At 37.0% G+C, this 12,214-nt stretch overlaps 1 protein-coding gene across 7 annotated transcripts in view; it reads right to left on the bottom strand.

Annotated features, from left to right (window-relative positions):
• Positions 1 to 12,214, bottom strand: part of NCOA1 (nuclear receptor coactivator 1) — a 204,355-nt gene that overhangs the window by 134,260 nt on the left and 57,881 nt on the right. The window contains exon 1 of one of the 7 annotated variants that reach the window (XM_065928671.1): positions 1,418 to 1,481. The exons of the other annotated variants lie outside the window; for them this stretch is intronic. The gene's annotated coding sequence lies outside the window, so the exon portion shown is untranslated. Of the gene's footprint in view, positions 1 to 1,417; positions 1,482 to 12,214 lie in introns of those variants that run through there. 7 annotated transcript variants of the gene reach the window in all.

Here is a 12,214-nt window from a genome sequence, read left to right as displayed (position 1 = left end):
CTATTCAGGTATGACCTAAATCAAATCCCTTATGATTATACAGTGGAAGTGACAAATAGATTCAAGGTATTAGATCTGATAGACAGAGTACCTGAAGAACTATGGATGGAGGTTTGTGACACTGTACAGAAGGCAGGGATCAAGATCATCCCCCAAAAAAAGAAATGCAAAAAGGCAAAATGGTTCCATATGGTAATGGTTGCATATTACCATATGATCCTGCAATTCCATTTCTGGACAAAACTAATTCAAAAAGATACATGCACCCCAGTGTTCACTGCAGTACCTTTTACAACAGCCAAGACATGAAAGCAGCCTAAATGTCCATCAAAAGAGGAATGGATAAAGAAGATGTGGTACACAGATACAACGGGATACTATTCAGCCATAAAAAGAATAAAATAATGCCATTTGCAGCAACATGGATGAACCTAGAGATTATCATACTAAGTGAAGTCAGAGAAAGATGAATAGCATCTTATATCAATGTAAAAAAAATTATACGAGCTTATTTAAAAACAGAATAATAAACGAGCTTATTATTGAAACACAGAAACAGATTTGCAGACACAGAAAACAAATAGATGGTTACTAGAGGGTATAGCATGGTGGGAGACATGGATAAATTAGGAGTCTGGGATTAACAGATGCACATTACCATATATAAAATAAAAACCAAGGACCTACTATATAGCACAGGAAACAATATTCAATGTCTTGTAATAATCTATAATGGAAAAGAATCTGAAAATAAATATATATACCCATATACATATCAGTTTAAGAAACAATGGTGTGGGGAAAAACTCAATGTGATAACATGGTGAAAAGGCATGCTCATTTCCTGATAGTGAGGAAAAGATAACTCTACCTTATTAGGAAGCAATTTGACAGTAAGTACCAAGAACCTTAGAGAATGCTGATGCCCCCTGAGAAACTGTCACAATTTAGAAAGCTGTCAGTTCTACACTCGCATTTCATAGCTACACAACTGGATAAGCCACACACCACTTTGAGCACCGGTTTCTTCATTATTAAATATGAAAACAAGCCACTAATTCTCAGGGCTCTTGTGATATTTATTAATAAAAGAGCAACAAAGCAAGTAAAAGTGTCTTAAAAACTATAGAGCAGACACTTGACCCAAGGCCTGTGAACTCTGGGGGATTTCAGAAGGTCCTCAAACTCTCTGAATATCTATGAAAGTTTGTGAAAAGTGACAACAGCTTTATGCAAAGCTTCCAAGGGGCTCCCGATCCAAAAGAAAACTGAGAAGCTCCATAAGCAAAGAGCAAAATCAAAGTTGAGAACATGCTCTCCATTCAATGTGTCCAGCTTGATGCAGGGCGCATAACAGGTCCAAATCAGGAATTCACTAGAAAAATCCAGGTAGTATTTAAGATAATATTAAACTTACCCAACTTATTTCTAAACCCCTCAGAGCAGGATTTAGTGATTTCTTAGCATATTAATTCAATCTCTGATGTAGCTGTAAGAGAACCTGAAATCAGGAGAATAATTAAACAGTCAGTTGGAGCTATCTGGATCAACTGCATGAAATTAATGTAATCTACTAAGAAAACTTGAAGTGGGGGTGGTAGTGGCAGTAAATAAATTTAACATATTTAAAGTACTATTCTTTATTTATTAAGATATACATAATTAATACATAAGCCTTCTTGGGACTTCATCTTTAAGCAAACAAAAATCAGAGATTTTATGTATATACTTCTAATAAAATGGGATATAGAAAATTGTTGCTCTTCCTCCAAAATAATTAAGACTAAAAGATTAATTCTAAAACTTCTATTTCTAGATGGTAAGTCATACTTTCATTAAAAAAAAAGTTAAAGCCCTAAAAGTGAGGCACACTGATAAAATTCTACTCAATCAACAGATGGCACACAGACTAAAAGGTACTTTAATTATATTGAAAATTAAACAATTAAGAATTTAAAGTACTTAAGGTCTTCCAGAATAGATAATATTTTTCCCTGTTCTTCCCACTAAGTAAAACTAAAAAGTCTGGACAACAAATATTGATATAACAAACATAAGTAGACTCTAAAGGTGGCGAGAAGAAGGTGGATCAGTTAGAAATCACCAGATCTAAGGAAAACAACATGGTGGTGAGTTCTATGGGTTTTCTTTTGTGCCACATATGCTCTAGACTTGGAGCTGACGAAGCTTGAAACCTAGAAATATCAACAGGCCCAGACCCTTCAAAACAATCAACCAAATAAAAAAAATCCTGTTCTCCCCAGCCAAAAGATCAGGAAAGAACCAATCTAGACAAAAAGCTGTTATACCCAGACAAACCTCACAGAACAAAACTGTGGACCAAGCTCTACCAGCAAAGGTCAAATGGAGAACCTAGCCTTCTAAGGACATTTTCCAAGCTGTAACAAGGTAACCCAAACTCCCTACCACAGTGGTGTCAGAGAAGGCCATTTGGGAGTTGGTCCTTACCAAGTGACAATGAGACCTTCTTCCTGCTGGTGTCAGTGAAGACCACATGGAGAGCCAGGGTGTCCACCTGGCAATAAGAAAGTGTACTTCCCTCTCCTTGGTACAGGCTGGTGTCAGAAGAGGCCCAGTGGAGTCGGGTCTTTTGCCACTCTCCAACAGTAAAAAGGCTCTTGTGGAGGACATGTGGGGAGGAGGGCTGAGGCAAACTAGCCCCTCCCAGCTGGGGAAGTCAGTGGAGGCCAGACCTCCCATCTCTGAGCATCAGTAGTGAGGAATCTCCCACAAACTTGAGAGTCAACAAAGGCAGAGTGAGGAACTTGGACTTTTATTCCCACTAGGCAGTAAAATGGCAAAGCACTCCCCTCCTTCCCATGCCGGAGCAGTGCCAGAAGAAGACAGCTAAATCAAAATGCTTAAATAAGATCCAGCGTCTCAGAACATAATATCCAAAATGTCCAGGTATCAAATAAAAATCACTCATCACAACGAGAAATCTCATAACTCTCATCACAACAAGAAGCATGTCAAACTGAATGAAAAAAGACAGTTCACAGGAACCAGTTACCTGATAACGGAAGCCCTGGCGTCACAGTGGTAAAGAATCCGCCTGCCAACGCAGGAGACCCAAGTTTGATCCCTGGGTCAGGAAGATCACTTGGAAAAGGAAACGGCAACCCACTCCAGTATTGTTGCCTGGAAAATCCTATGGACAGGGGAGCCTGGCAGGCTATAGTCCATGGGTTCACAAAGAGCTGGACATGACTTTGCAACTACACACACACACAATATTTATTGAACATTATTACTACTATGTGCTTAGCTAATGCCATAAGCATATTATATATATTAACTGTACCCTTACCATAATTCTATGAAGCAGTTACTAATTACTGTTAATAGTCCCATTTTACACAGATGAAAAGCAAGGAATATAGAGATTAGATTAGAGATTAAAACCCCTGAGGTTGCCCAGCTTCATAAAGTTACTGAGAAGCAGATTCTGGATTAAAATCCTGATGGCCCCACTACTGACATAATGTTTGAAGTGGACATTATAAAAATGTCTCCGAGAGCAACTATGCACATGAGTGAAACAAATAAAAAACAGGGAGTCTCAATCAAGAAAAAAATACACCAAGAAAAAAAAAAAAAAAGTCAGAACTGAAAACATGCAATAAGTGAAATAAAAAACTCAACAGATGAGAACAACAGTAGAATGGAGAGGACAGAGGGAAGAATCACTGAACTGGATGACAGGACAGAAGAAACTACCCAACCCAAACAATAGAGGGAAAACACTGAAAAATAAAACAAAATAAAACAGAGCCTTGAGGACCTGTGGAACTACAACAAAAGACTTATATCCCATGTCTTCTGAGCCCCAAAAAGAGAGAAAAAAGGGTAAGACTGAAAAAGTTCACTAAGAAACAAAAGCTTGTAACTTCTCAAGCTTAGAAAAACACACAAGTTTATAGAAACTAAGTGAATTCTAAACAAGATAAGTTTAAAATAATCCACACCAAGAGAGTTTACAGTTAAGCTTCTGAAAACTAAGGACAAAGAAAATATAATGAAAATAGCCAGAGAGAAACAATGCTTTACCTATATGAAAAAAAAAATTCAAATGACAGATTTCTCGTCTGAAACAAAAGAGGGATGAAAGAAGTGGCACTGAAGTCCACATCTGATCATCTGTGGTTACATATGTGTTTTTCTCTTGTTCATAACTCTTGGCATGCCTGGAATTTGGAGACTGAATGTCAGATATTGCATAATAAAAATTGTAGAGGTTGTGTCTGATATCTTTTTCAATAGATCTTCTTTAGTTTCTGGTTGGTAATGGGACCTAATTCCATTTAATCAGATATTAAGCTAATCTGACGACAATTTTCAATCATACTGAGACTGATGAACATGCACCCAATGGTCACAGCAGCATTATTTACAATAGCCAAGATATGGAAACAACCTCAGTGTCTATCAACAGACGAATGAATAAAGAAGATGTGATGCATATGTATATACACACATACACACAACACACTATGGAATACTACTCAGCCATAAAAAAAGAATGAAATTTTGCCATTTGTAACATGGATGGACTTGGAGGGCATTATGCTAAGTGAAATAAGTCAAGACACAGGAAGACAAATACTGTATGACATCACTTTTATGTGAAATTTAAAAAATGAAACTATTGAATATAACAAAAAAGTAGATACATATATAGAGAACAAATTAGTGGTTGTAAGTAGAGACAGGGAAGTGGGGAGGGGCAGAGACCTAAGAGGCACAAGGTATTACAGCTGGGACTTTCCTAGTGGTACAGTGGATAAGAATCCACTTGCCAATTCGGGCGACATAGGTTCAGTCTCTAGTCTAGGAGGATTCCACATTATGCAGAGCAACTATGCCCATGTGCCACCACTACTGAGCCCAAGTTCTAGAATCCAAGAGTCACAACTACTGAGCCTGAATGTTGCAACTACTGAAGTCTGCACACCTACAGCCTGTGCTCTGCAACAAGACAAGCTACTGCAGTGAGAAGTCCACACACTGTCACAAAGGGTAGCCCTTGCTCGCTACAATTAGAGAGAACCCATGTGCAGCAACAAAGACCCAGGGCAACCAAGAATGAAATGAAATAAATAAATAATTGTTTTAAAAACTACAAATATTGGGACTTTCCTGGTGGCCTAATGGTTAAGATTTTGTGCTCCCAACATAGGGGACACGGGTTCAATCCCTGGTCAGGAAACCAGATCCCACATGCTGCAGCGAAGACCCGGCACACCCAAATAAATAAATAAATATTTTTTAAAAAATGTACAACACAGGGAATATAGCCGTTATAACTATAAAGGGAGTATAACCTTTAAAAATTGTGAATCACTATATTATATAATATATTATACATGAACTACATATAATTCAATTAAAAAAATAAAAAGACCTGGTCTTCTCTGGTTTACACTTACTGTTACAATATAGTTATTTATAGATCTCAACTGAAAGTCTAGGCTATCTACCAGGATTCTTCTATTTCTTTAGTACCATGAAACTGCTGAATATTCTGCTTAGCTTCTCAACTTCTTAGTAGCCACCAGTGGTTCAACTTTTCTGCCTATTGGCTTGTGCAGTTTAGCAATCTGCAAAAACTTCTGGTGGAAACATGGTTCAGACTTTTGGCTCTCCTTCTCTGTGTTTATATTCTCTTTAGGATCTTGGTCATTCAAGCCCTAGATGTCTTGTAATCCTGAAGTCCAACAGTCTCTCCACCCTTTAAGACTGCCAAAAGCTCCACTAAATTTCTGTTTCTTAGCAACCACTATATGTTCAACTCCTCGCTCTTGGTGGTATCATCTACAAAATGGTGATAACTTTCATTAATATAGATTATTTATGTGTCTTTTCCATTGATAAAATTCAAAATTCCAAAATAAAAACTTTTAGCAACATAGGAACAAAAAATGAACTTCCCTACTTTGTTAAAATCTATCAGAAGTCAATAGTAAACATTGTATCAATACTTAGGAATAAAGTAACAAATGAATATTCATGTATGTTAAAAACAAATACTGAGGGAAATCCCATGAACTATTCAACACAGTATTAGAAGACTTAGTCAATGCAATAAACTAAGGAAAAGTTAAATTAATTCTAGAAAGGAAGAGACTCCCCAAAAGTCATTATTTGCATATAACATGAAAACTTCTCCTTATAAAACTCAAAAGAGAATATAAAACTCATAGAATTCATGTCAGTTCTCAGTATGATGTCAAGAAATAAAAAGATAGATCCCTATCCTTGTAAAAATTACATTCCAGATTTGGAGAGACAGTAAGGAACACAGGTAGTACAATACACATAATAAATAGGTAAATTATCAAGTCTGTGAAAAGGTGACAAATGCTGTGAAAATGTAAAGTAAAATAAAGGAGGGAACGGGGAAATCAGAACTGGAAACAGGTAGACTATGATTTGTTTTAAAGAAATCAGAACCACTCCATTCCAGAAAAGACAAAAACAAAAAGCACCTAGAAATAAAAAAAAAAAAATCTGTGGAATATGAGTAAGGTCTTTAAGTAGAAAACAAAGTTTTCAAAAGTGAACCTTATCTGGATCATAATTCAAACAAGTAAATAATAAAAAAAAAAATGGAAGAAATGTTTCTCACATTAAATGTTTCTGACATTAAAACAATTTAAATTTTGAATACTGACTCAATATTCAAAGATATTAAAGAATTATTGTTAATTTTCAAGTGTGATTTGTTGTTCAGTCACTCAGTTGTGTCCAACCATTTGCAATCCCATGAACTTCAGCACACCAGGCTTCCCTGTCCCTTACTATCTCCCAGAGTTTGCCCAAACTCATGTCCATTGAGTGGATGATGCCATCCAACCATCTGATCCTCTGTCACCCCATTTTCCTCATGCCTTCAATCTTTCCCAATCAGGTCTTTTCCAATGAGATGGCTCTTTGCATCACATGGTCAAAGTATTGGTGCTTCAGCTTCAGCTTCAGTCCTTCCAACGAATATTCAGGGAATGGTATTACAATTCCATTTTTCTTAAAAAAACAAAAACACCTTATATTTTTCCAGGAACACATGGAATATTTACAGCTCAAATGACTCAGTATCTGGATTTGTTTCAAAATGTGAGAGGAGATAAAGTGAATGAAAGTACAGATAAAACAAGACTGATAACTGTTGAAGGTGAGTAGTTCATTCTTCTATTTTGTCTACTTTGGCATTAAGTTTGAAATTTTCCTTAGGAAACATTTAAAGTTCATATACCATATGGTTCTGCAATTCCACTTCTTTTTATCTTAAAGCAACTATCATGCAGGTACATGAGAAAGTACATACAAGATACTCCTGACTCCACTGTTTGTAGTTTTAAAAACTTATAAACAATCTGCAGTAAAAACCTTGAGGCTCCAAATAAGACTGATACAGCCAGAGTATAAAACACAATGCAGAAAAATAAAACAACAACAAAACACAGATCTAAATATGCTGCAGAGTTAAAAAAAAATCAAACTGCCAAACTATATAAACATACCACTTACAGAAAATAATCCACACAATACATTTCCAAAAATGTGTGTACATATGTTTATGTGTGTATATATAAATCAGTTTATATATGTATATGTGTGTATATATAAATCATGTATGGATCACCATTTACTAAAAAGAAAGGTTATTCTCTCTAGAACTGCTTTTGCAACTTTATCAAAAATCAACTGGCCATATTTCTAGGGGTCCCGTTTCTAGCCTGTCTGCCTGCCTGCCAGATAAGTCACTTAAGTCATGTTCAACTCTCTGTGACTGTCTACTCTGTCCCAATGATCTAAATGTCTATCCCTTTGCCAATACCACATCATCTTTATTTCTGTACTGATATTCTGTGGGTACCTCCAATATGCTATATGCTCCTTCCTTACCTCAAGAACTTCAGATAAGCTGGTTCTGTCTGCCACCACATTCTTCCTTTCTCACTTAGTATTAATAACTCCTAACTCAACTTTCAGAATTTAGCTTAAATATTGCTTTCTCAGGAAAAACTTCCCATCATGAAAGTCAAAGCGGTTTCAAGAGAAAAGAGAAAAAAGTCAAAATGCATCAGTCCAATAGGGCATCCAATTACCAACTCAGCAAAAGTCAGAGACTACCTGTGGCTTTAAGAAGTTGCTAACCCACGCCAGTGTTCTCGCCTGGAGAATCCAGGGACAGGGGAGCCTGGTGGGCTGCGGTCCATGGGGTCGCTGAGGGTGGGACACGACTGAGCGACTTCACTTTCACTTTTCACTTTCATGCATTAGAGAAGGAAATGGCAACCCGCTCCAGTGTTCTCGCCTGGAGAATCCAGGGACAGGGAGTCTGGTGGGCTGCCGTCTATGGGGTCGCACAGAGTCGGACACGACTGAAGCGACTTAGCAGCAGCAGCAGGAAGATTTCGTAAACTTTGTCACACTGTGTTTATTTCTGTCATGACCAGCACTCCTCCTCTACCACTTCCTCCTTCTACCTTTCCCCTAAAGCTTAGCTGTAAAGTCCTAAAAGCAAAAAGGGAAAATGAACTTGTCATCCTCCTGGCAAGCAAGGTGGAGCTGCCAATCCATCATTCCACTTCTGCTCTGGATAACTGTTAGAGAAGATTCTCTAAGAAACAGAAGAAAGTGGATGAATTCCCTTGGACGTAGAACAAGGTGAAAACTAATCTAGGTTTAACAACAAAAAGGTCCATCCCCCAACCAAAAAGATAACACAGTACAGAGGAACAAGCTGATCTTTGTATTAATATTAAGTAATCACAACGTAGAGAACTAGTTAAGGAAGAAAAGCTAAGACCTCTTTTAAAGAGCCTCTTCCCTTAAAATGCCAAGTAGATGACAGTAATGATTTACATTTTTCAAAATTATAATCAGAAAAAAGAAAAGCAAAGGTAACTAATATTTTCTGAGCACTGTTACATGCCAGGGACTGTGTTGGATATTTTAGATATGTGTTCTCATGTAGTCTTTGTAAAGAATCTGTGGAGTAGATATTATTATTTCTACTTTACAGAAAAAGAAATTCAGTTTACACAGATAGACTGATTCTATTTCCTCTTTATTCTCATTCCCTTAATTCATTTTTATCATAACTATACTCATGAAAAAAATAAAGCAATATATGAAAAACTGCAACTTAACAAGACAATTAACAGACACCAGTACTGACATGACAAACATCTGAATTATCGAACGATGATTTTAGGGCAGCTATCAGTAAAACAAACCAAAATGCAACTGTGAACACTACTGAAACAAATGGGAAAACAGAAAGTCACAGCAAAGATACAAAAAATACAGAGAATCAAATGGAAATTTTAGAATTAAAAAATACAATAGCCAAAATTAAATTCAATGGATGGATTCAACAGCAGGATGGCAATAACAAAGAAAAAATTGATATTAAAGCAAGTGAACTTAAAGATTGATCAACAGAAATCCTCCAACCTGAACAAGAGAAAAGGAATAGACTGAAAAAAATAAATGGAGCCTCAGGGACCACCGGAACAATTACATAACATCTAACATTCATGTCATCAAAGTCCTAGAAAAAGGGGCGAAAAAGCATGGGCTGAAAAATTATTTGAAGAAATAACTGCTGACAATTTTAAAAATTTGGTTAAAATCATAAGCTAACAAAATTCAAGAAGAGCTGAGCAAACTGCAAATGGGTTAAACCCCCCCAAAATCCAAACACACTCACATTTAAAAAAAATTTTTGAAACAAAACACAAAGAACTAAATAGTGTATGCAGGCAGAGAAAAACAATGCATTATCTACCGGCGAATTTCTCATCAGAAAACCATACAGGCCAACTGTACCAATTCCAAAACAATGCACGAGTACTCGATTCCCTATGGACTACTTTATTATAGTTATTAAATAAGTAAAAAAAGATTATTCACTATTGTTTCAGTTACCCAGGAGGATGAACTCTTTTCCTTATGTTTGTTTATTCTAATAACTCTACACTGACCTAATAGACATAATTTTATCAATGTACTTACTGGAATCTTCGTGTTATAATTATTTTTAAATATTTGTTAGGTAGTTAGAATAGGGAAAAGGAGTCCAAAATGGCGGTGGCTAAAAGACCTGGAAGGGGAAAGCCTGCGAAAATAGAACAAAGGAAGGTCCGAGGACTGGAGTGAGAACCTCAGGTAAAACAAACAACGCTCCTGCCTAAGCCCAATTTGCATAGGACAGGCCTGGGGGAACAACAACAAAAAAAACAAATAAAAAGAGGAGCCAAAGCCCTCTTCACTCTCTCTCTCTCCTGCACGATGGGGCGCTCTTCTCTTCCCATCTTTGGATCCACGTGCCCTCACACCTCGAAGATGGGTTTTCCTGCTATTATCTAAATAAATAGAGCTATAACACTGAGCTGTAACACTGATTTATTTAAGAGCTGTAACACAGTCTGTCATCCAAGAGCTGTGACCCGCCGTGGGGGCTTCAATGTCCGTCACTCCAAATTTTTGTTGTTATGAGACAAAGAACCGAGGAGCATACACTCGCCTGACATATTCATGATTACTTTAGATAGTATTTAAGGTCAAATTTGTAAATATCTTCCATTTTGTTATTTTCCTTTTTAATTTTGCGGTGGTTTTTTCATTTAGACGTACTTAATTTTTTAGTCTTCTCGCTTTGGGTTACTATTTGCATAGCTTCACTAGTTTTTCAGTTTTTAAAAAGTTAACCACACATTTGCATATGGACAGGCTCAACACTAATTTTTCTAACTGCTACCTGATCAGATCAAAACTTATAATTCTACCACTTGGCAGACATCAGGATTATTGTGTACTTATTTCCTATCATATTTTCTCAATTCTAAAGATGCTTGTTTCCCTTAAAATAATACTTTTAGGTTTCTGAAAACAGAAGTATCTGAATTAATGTTCAGAAAAATGTACTAGTAGTTAAGCAAGAGTAAGTTGTGATGTATGTAACTGCTTGCCCAGGTGTAAAACTGTGAGAAATACCTTCCCATAGGAAGTATCTGTTTATCCAAATATCACCACAGCTGAATTAGCTACATGGGTAAACTCACAAGCTATAGAATGTTAAATTAAATCCCAAAGCCTGACTGTTGCTTGAGAACGTTTTCAGAAAGCACTGAAATAAAAAGCTACCGTGATGCAAATATTGTCTGTTCCAAGACAAGCAAGAGCAATTAAAGGCAACAGAAATTGTCCAGTCCTTCAAAATAGATCACAGAATTATCAGAGCTGGGAGACACCAGTGAGACCACTTTACATTTTATAAAGTACTATTACCCAAGTGCTGGATATCTGTCAGAAGTTTCCAGCTGACTCAAAAGAGAAGTTATTTAATTCAGTTTATCTATAGAAAAACTGAAACTATGAATTTAGCTAAAAAAGAAAAGCAGTTAAATTCCAAACATTTCCCATATGACTCAAAACTACACTGATAATCATAATGTGTAAAAAAGGCAATAACAGGTGAGGAAAATCAGCATGTCAGAATGAAAAAGGATTAGACTCACTCTTGTATTATGATTCCAAAGAAGATGGTATAGGAACTGTATGGATAAATGTATGCTTCTCTCAGTTAATTTCTAAGAAGTATTTTCAAAATAAATTTAATGCTTCTTCTTTCTTTAAAGTATATTAAATCAAGAGTACATATCACAATATTTAATCTCAGAATAGAGAAAATGCACTCTGTGTATATGTGTGTATATATTTACAAACATCAATGGCACTCCACTCCAGTACTCTTGCCTGGAAAATCCCAAGGACGGAGGAGCCTGGTAGGCTACAATCCATGGGGTCGCGAAGAGTTGGACACAACGGCTCGACTTCACTTTCACTTTCATGCACTGGAGAAGGAAATGGCAACCCACTCCAGTGTTCTTGCCTGGAGAATCTCAGAGACGGAGGAGCCTGGTGGGCTGCCATCTCTGGGATCGCGCCGTCGGATACAACTGAAGCGACTTAGCAGCAGCATTCAGTTACTAGGGCTTCCCTTACAGCTCAGTTGGTAAAGAACCCACCTGCAATGCAGGAGACTCCAGTTTGATTCCTGGGTCGGGAAGATCCACTAGAGAAGGAACAGGCTACCCACTCCAGTATTCCTGGGCTTCCCTTGTGGCTCAGCTGGCAAAGAATCTGCCCCCAACGCGGGAGACCTGGATTCAATACGTGTATT

Source organism: Muntiacus reevesi, chromosome 3 (genome assembly GCF_963930625.1).
Source record: "Muntiacus reevesi chromosome 3, mMunRee1.1, whole genome shotgun sequence".
In the NCBI taxonomy this organism is placed as follows: Eukaryota; Metazoa; Chordata; class Mammalia; order Artiodactyla; family Cervidae; genus Muntiacus; species Muntiacus reevesi.
This window is presented reverse-complemented; position numbering and strand designations above follow the sequence as displayed.